Genomic DNA, 6,565 nt, shown 5'->3' with positions numbered 1-6,565 from the left:
ACCCATGGGGGAGGGGAACAAAAAAAAAAAAAAAAAAAAAGAGGTTAGAGTGGGAGAGAGCCAAAGCATAAGAGACTGTTGAGAACTGAGAACAAACTAAGGGTTGATGGGGGGTGGGAGGGAGGAGAGGGTGGGTGATGGGTACTGAGGAGGGCACCTTTTGGGATGAGCACTGGGTGTTGTATGGAAACCAATTTGACAATAAATTTCATATATAAATAAAAAAAATAAAATAAAATAAAATAAAATAAAATAAATAAATAAATAAAAAAGTAAGTAAGTAAATAAATAAATAAATAAATAAATAAATAAATAAATAAAAAAGTATCTACCATCAATATCAGACCTGGCATAAAGTCTATGCTCACTACCTATTTGTCATATGAGTGGAGATAATGTATGAATGTAAGATTAGTGATATGTATCAGTGGGATATAGCTCTTAAAACCAGAATGATTTTGATTTATGAGTGAAATGGGTACTTAAGAGGGGTGAAGAGAAAAAATATCTATCTATTAAACAATATTGATGAGGTTAACTTCCAAAGATTAACTTTGTCTGCATAACAATTTTGCAAGGGTAATATGATAGTGTGATCCTCACTTATAAGCTACTCTGAAGAAAATAAATATTACAGGGAAGGGGATGTTTCCAGTGTTCAAAAATGGTCAATAATTACTGGATACTCTGGTACATGAAGATTCACAATGTATTTTATTATGTTAAGGGCTTTGAGGAGTTCTCCTGCAAATAAACCTATTTAGCCTTATTTATCCTAGTGTTTAACCTGTCTTTGTGGATTAATTTGACCACAGGATCACTTTCGTGTATGTGAGTTACCTATTAACCTCCCAAGGAAAGCACTTGGGAACTGTCACGAGACTAGGAATTCTGAACTGAGCATCAAGAGCTCTGGTTTCTACTCCTGACTCATAATTTGTGACCTCATGACCTTGGGCACAAATTCTTGGTTTCCCTATCTCTAAGAATGAGTTGTTAGTACTAGATTGCCTTTCAACTTTATAACTGTTATGCTTTATCATCCATGGAATTGGGAGCTAGCTCCAGGAGTATTAGTTTAAGTATGGTAGTATGGTAAACATTATTAATGCTTCTCAATAACTAGCTCCTGTTTCCTTCTGGGTATATAAGGGAAGCTACACTTCCTAGTACTTCAGGGAGAGGGAGGGACATCTGCCTACTTAAGAACAGAAAAAAATGAGTGGGAATGGTATATGGCACTCCCAAGCTGAGTCAGTGAAGTGCTCTGCATGATTCTCCAATCTGGTTTTCCTCTGTCCCAGCAATCATGGAGAAAGGCTCATTTGAGATGGTGGAGTCCCAGACTGAAGTGGTATGGACCGCTGAATTCCTGCCCTGGCAGCTGCCCCGGAGAATTGCCTGGACTTCCAGCGGATTTTGCATTAGTGGGAAATAACTTGAGGTGTTAAATCACCAAGATGTCAGGGTTGTTTGTTACCACAGCATAAGCCTAGCCTCTCCTAACTAATAAAGTGAGGTGACTACTTTAATTAAGAAACCATCTGATCCCATTTTTAATGGTCATTTGAATCAATGTTTTATATGCCTTTAGATTCTTGCAATTAAAAGATCATCATAAATGGAATAGGCTAATTCTTTTAACATCAAGTACTGTTATTGAAGTCAATATTTTAAACAGCAGATTTCAGGAAGAAAATCACAATGCCCTGCCTTGAATCTGTCACTCTTGACTTCCAAGAAGTTCAGATTGCTTTCACACATGTTATTCAGTGTATGCTCCTACAGTCCAGGAAGGTGGGGACGGGGGTGGGGGAGGGGGGGGAGATGAGGTACAGAAGGCAAGGAAGAGAAACCCAAATGAAAATTAGTCTCTTGCCCCACCAGGTGGTCACAGTCCACTAGAGTGAAGGGGAAGCAGACAGTAAATCGTAAAATGAGGGCATGAACAAAGAACTTAACAGGCTGGGTGTAGAAGTCACCAACCTGCAGATCCCCATTGCAAAACTGTTTTATTGTTGGAGAGGCTGCTTTAAAATTTGGTCTCCAGGGCCTGATTAATGGGAGGAATTATTGCCAGATCTTAAGGTAATATACTAGGCTTTCTCTTCTTAATTTTGCCTTACTTACTGGACGGAACGTAACAGTTACTCAACTAATTGATGAAGAAAGAGAGGTGGCAGGAAGTGGACGTGAGAAGAAACAAAGGGAGGAAGAAAGAAGGGAGGGAAGGAAGAAATGGTTTCTCCTATTATTTTTTAAGAATTTTTTTAATTAATCGCTACACCCAACATGGGGCTCGAATTTACAACCCCGAGATGAAGAGTCACACACTCTACCTACTGAGACAACCAGGTGCCTTGGTGCCTCCTATTTTTAATGATCCATTCTAAATGTCTATATGTTTTCTTCACACATTTACTCAATAGGAAATTAGACCATAAATGTTCTAGGGATGTTGGAATGAAGTATATAATACTGATAATGCTACAGAGTACAATGCTCCCTCTTTGTCTAACGTCCATGTGGGTATCTTGAGCATCTGTCCAAAATATTTTTGATTAATTAGGATGAGTATATACATTGCATCTCTGAGTGGAAAAGGAAATCTATGCTGGGTCCAATCCATGTGTCCAACTACAGTGAATATAGATCCCTGCAAGAGGTTGTAAAAGGAATACTTTTTCAGATTCCCATGAACTGCTTAGATGTTATATAATTAATATAATTTTCACTTGTGGAAACTTGGTCTCCTTCTCATGATATTTCTGGCTTAAAACAGATTGCTTCTTTTCAGCAGGAAGAATGGATGGTCACTGTTGAAGAAGCAGAGAAGTATACTGGGTGGCTGCCAGAGGAACCGTTTCACCAGCCAGCCACTTTTGTTCTTCCCTGCCCTATGAATCCTACTCCCATACATATATTCTGTTTCCCAATAGTCCAAATAACCAGAGAGAAATGCCATAGACTCAATGTCCCCCATTTAAGGTTAACATGAAAATGATTGAGTTTTAATGAGTCCAGTCATCTAGCAGGACTGTGAGGGCGGAGGGCAAGGAGGTGAGGAGTGGACAGGGCCATTGGGGGACATGCAAGACAACACGTGCCACAGACACCCACTTTATGCGCAGCTCTAATTTGAAAACTTCAGATAAGCACCTTACGTGAGGACTCCTCTCTGCCCTTTAGAAGTTAACAATCTAAGTAGATTACATTAACGGATACTTAATATATATCAAACAGATAGTAGACTGATCACACAGGATGGTTTCCCATCTATTCTAAGAGGTCTCTGATCCTGCCATTTATTTTATATCCAATGCCACTGTTTAGTTCAAATCAACACTGTCTTTTATCTGAATTATAAAAGGTTTTTTCCTTGTTCTTCCCCTTCTCTTCTTCCAGTATTTCTCAAACACTTAGCACATAAGTTTATCAGAAGTGAATAGTAGTTCCCGCCCACACTCAAGTAGACAAAATTACACAACAACAAGAATACCAAGACATGGGATCCCTAGGGGGCCACTCAGAGGCTTCTTACTACAGACAGATGACAGCTGTTAAGCAGTTGTACAGAACAGCCCATCAAGATTTGAACAAAAATAGAGCAAGAGGTCTCCAAAGGGAATATCAAAATGGAACTGAGAGATTATTTGATACATATGACAATATATCAGCACATGTGAAAAAATAGTATTGACAGCATGTAGGTATTGTGTTTAGAAGGAATTATTGAAAAATTTGAGACACTTTTAGCAAAAGGAAGGAAATAAACATAAAAGCAGGCAGTTAACCTGAGAAAGAAAACAAACCATACAAGAAAGAAAATATAATCGAAGAATAACCACTTGGCTCAGCAGCAAATAATACTTACGTAGACAAAGTAACGTAAATGTGTACTTAACAGAACTGTCACATAAACTATGCTCAAAGGGAGAGGAAGGATAGAAAAGTCAGGGGGAAAGGAAGTAACACACAACTGGATCCCCATCTACCATAATGGGTCAACAGATCGTTTCCAAAGTTGCCACCCAGTGAATAAATAATTTTTAAAACTGATAAATCCAGAAAAGTCAGCAGTAATGTATTATTTAGACACAAGAAGAAAAATGTCAGAAAAAAATAGTCAAAATATCAAAGTTGCTAGAGAATGGAACCAGGATGTAATGGAAGAAAGCCGAGGCTGTTTTTCATTATAAATCTTGAAAGTATACTGTTTAAAAAACAAAAAAAAAAAAAACCTACGAGCATATGTTTATTTGATGAAAATAAAAATGAATTTGAAAGGGGCACCTGTATGGCTCAGTCGTTTAAGCATCTGACTTTGGCTCAGGTCACAATCTCATGGTTCATGGGTTCCAGCCCATGTCAGGCTCTGTGCTGACAGCTCAGAGCCTGGAGCCTTCTTCGAATTCTACATCTCCTTCTCTCTCTGCACCTCCCCTGCTCACGCTCTGTCTCTGTCTCTCAAAGGTGAGTAAATGTTAAAAAAATCTATTTTAATGAATTTGAAAACAAATATGTTAAGTGCAGATATACTTTAGGCACTGTATTAGGTATGAAGAATACAAGATGAATAAAGTCATCTTTGATTTTAAATTCTTACACTAATAAAACCTAGGACAAAGAAGGTTTTCTTTCTTTTTCTTTTTTAAATATTTATTTATTTATGAGGGAGAGAGAGCGTGAACAGGGGAGGGACAGAGAAAGGGAGACAGAGGACCTGTCACCGTAGAGCCTGAAGTGGGGCTCAAACCCAAGAACTTTGAGATCCTGACCCAAGCCGAAGCCAAGAGTCCCACGTTTAACCAACTGAGCCACCCAAGCATCCCAGAAAGGTTTCCTTTTTTAAATGGTTCACAACAACTATGTCTTGTAAGGGTTTATCTCTTCCCACTGCGATGGAAGGGGGTTCTAATTAATCGAAGCTTCTGATTAGCTGGGTTTTAATTACTCAGAAGATAAACTGTCTCTCCCACTTTGCCTCCTTTCACTTGTCTCTGTAACTTTCCCAGCACATCAGACCCCCTTGCACGGGAGACACAGAAGGAAGAACTGACCCTGCCTTTTGAGCGAGAGGAGTCCGCACTTAGGACGGCTCCGCCAGCCTGCCGCTGCTGAGTACACTGACCTCACCGGCCAGGAGTAGCAGACTGTTTCCAGGGCCAAGCCACTGATCGCATCTAAAGTGCTATGCTTGAAACGCAGAGAAAGAGAGGAATGTACTTATTGGAAAATGTGTTTTCGCCATAAAACTTCTGAGAAAGTATAAACTGTAAACTAGTTAACATTTTTCCTCTGGACAGCTGGTCAGATATAAAAGTGAGCTGGTGATAGCTCTTGTAAATGTGATTTCCAGGGCAGAGCAATTGCAGAGCACAAACAGCTTCATAAATATTAACAGCTGACCAGTTAAAGGAGATAACCTCTTTTAGTTCACTTGGGGGAGCATGCAGTTTGGATGGGAAACTGTCTTCTAGAATGACACAAGATTTGGATTTTCAAGCTCATGTATCCACAGAAAATTTACTTGTCCAGAGATTCAGTGGTTTTAATAGTCTGGCTTTCAGCAACTACTACAAAGAAAAGAAAAAAAAAAAACACTAATATTTGTACTGTTATCAATTTGTACAGTCCTTTGTAGTTCATCAATTATTTTGGAAATAAAGATGATAGACCAATGTTTCTCACATTAGAAATAGGGGGCATGAAAAAAAATAATGATGGCTAGGCTCCAACCATACCAGTGGAATTAGAAGCTCTTGGGGTGGGGCTTTGGCACTGGTATTTTTATAACCATCCCAGGTCACTCTAATGTGGTTAGCAGTGTCTGGGGGAATGTTAAGAATGGGAAGCATGGTTTGGTGGAAAACCTGGGGACACAGAACATGTTAGTCCTTCATTTGCTGGCCATGTGACCTTGGATCAGAAACTCTGTCTCTTTAAACTTTGGTTTCCTCATATGCAAAATGAGGATAAGAATCTTCTTATTCCTTATAGAGAATTTTAAGGCTCAGTAGAGGTTCTCTAAAAGCACTTTGCAAACTATGACACTCGGATCAAATATCAGCTCTGAGATTATTTGGACTCTAGTTCTAACACACAGAAGGCATACTGTTATGATCATCAAAACCCAAATGGTTGCCTCTTTATATGACCAACCAAGAGAATGAAATTCCAAGAGTGGAACTTCAGGAAGGAGCAAAAAGTGAGAAAGAAAATACAGGAAGAAGGAATCCAGAAGACCTCCATGGGTTTTCTAAAATCCCAGCCCTAGAAACTTACATATTTTGTTTGAGTTCCAATCGGCCATGCTCTTTGAGTACTGGACCCATGCTATGATGTGGGTTAACTGCCTGGTATAAACACCTGAATGTCAATTGGAATACTGTCTAAAATCTCAGTCATTATAAGGTTGTGTCTATGTATGTAGGCACAATTTGAAGCCTATGGGTATCAAGAGGTGGAGGAAAGAAGGATGTGTTAGCCATGAAGGACATAGAACCAAAGGTCTGGCCACAAAGACTAGATCATTAAGTCGTAATTAACCACCATCCCAGGGACT

General features: G+C 39.1%; 1 long non-coding RNA gene across 1 annotated transcript; it reads left to right on the top strand.

Annotated features, from left to right (window-relative positions):
• The first annotated feature begins 947 nt into the window (after window positions 1–947).
• Window positions 948–4,289, top strand: LOC147576586 (uncharacterized). Its single transcript, XR_015240951.1, has 2 exons — window positions 948–1,076; window positions 2,798–4,289. It is a non-coding gene; the product is annotated as an uncharacterized LOC147576586 (long non-coding RNA).
• The last annotated feature ends 2,276 nt before the right edge of the window (window positions 4,290–6,565 follow it).

The sequence above is a fragment of the Puma concolor genome, chromosome D1 (genome assembly GCF_028749965.1).
Source record: "Puma concolor isolate L17-30 chromosome D1, mPumCon1.1.hap2, whole genome shotgun sequence".
Classification (NCBI taxonomy): Eukaryota; Metazoa; Chordata; class Mammalia; order Carnivora; family Felidae; genus Puma; species Puma concolor.
Note: the sequence above shows the minus strand (reverse complement) of the source record. Positions and strands in the feature narration are given on the sequence as shown.